Genomic DNA, 632 nt, shown 5'->3' with positions numbered 1-632 from the left:
TCCCCTTGTTGTAACCAACACTCACTCCATGAAGCTTTGTCAGCCAAAGACACTCCACTTGTTGTAACCAACACTCGCTCCATGAAGCTTTGTCAGCCAAAGACACTCCCCTTGTTGTTGTAACCAACACTGACTCCATGACGCTTTGTCAGCCAAAGACACTCCCCTTGTTGTTGTAACCAACACTGACTCCATGACGCTTTGTCAGCCAAAGACACTCCCCTTGTTGTTGTAACCAACACTCACTCCATGACCCATTGACAGCCAAAGACACTCCCCTTGTTGTAACCAACACTCACTCCATGACGCATTGTCAGCCAAAGACACTCCCCTTGTTGTAACCAACACTCGCTCCATGACGCATTGTCTGCCAGAGACACTCCCCTTGTTGTTGTAAGGAACACTCACTCCATGACGCATTGTCAGCCAAAGACACTCCCCTTGTTGTTGTAACCAACACTCACTCCATGACGCATTGTCAGCCAAAGACACTCCCCTTGTTGTTGTAACCAACACTCACTCCATGACGCATTGTCAGCCAAAGACACTCCCCTCGTTGTTGTAACCAACACTCACTCCATGACGCATTGTCAGCCAAAGACACTCCCCTCATTGTTGTAACCAACACTCAC

The sequence above is a fragment of the Babylonia areolata genome, chromosome 29, assembly GCF_041734735.1.
Source record: "Babylonia areolata isolate BAREFJ2019XMU chromosome 29, ASM4173473v1, whole genome shotgun sequence".
Lineage (NCBI taxonomy): Eukaryota > Metazoa > Mollusca > Gastropoda > Neogastropoda > Buccinidae > Babylonia > Babylonia areolata.
Note: the sequence above shows the minus strand (reverse complement) of the source record.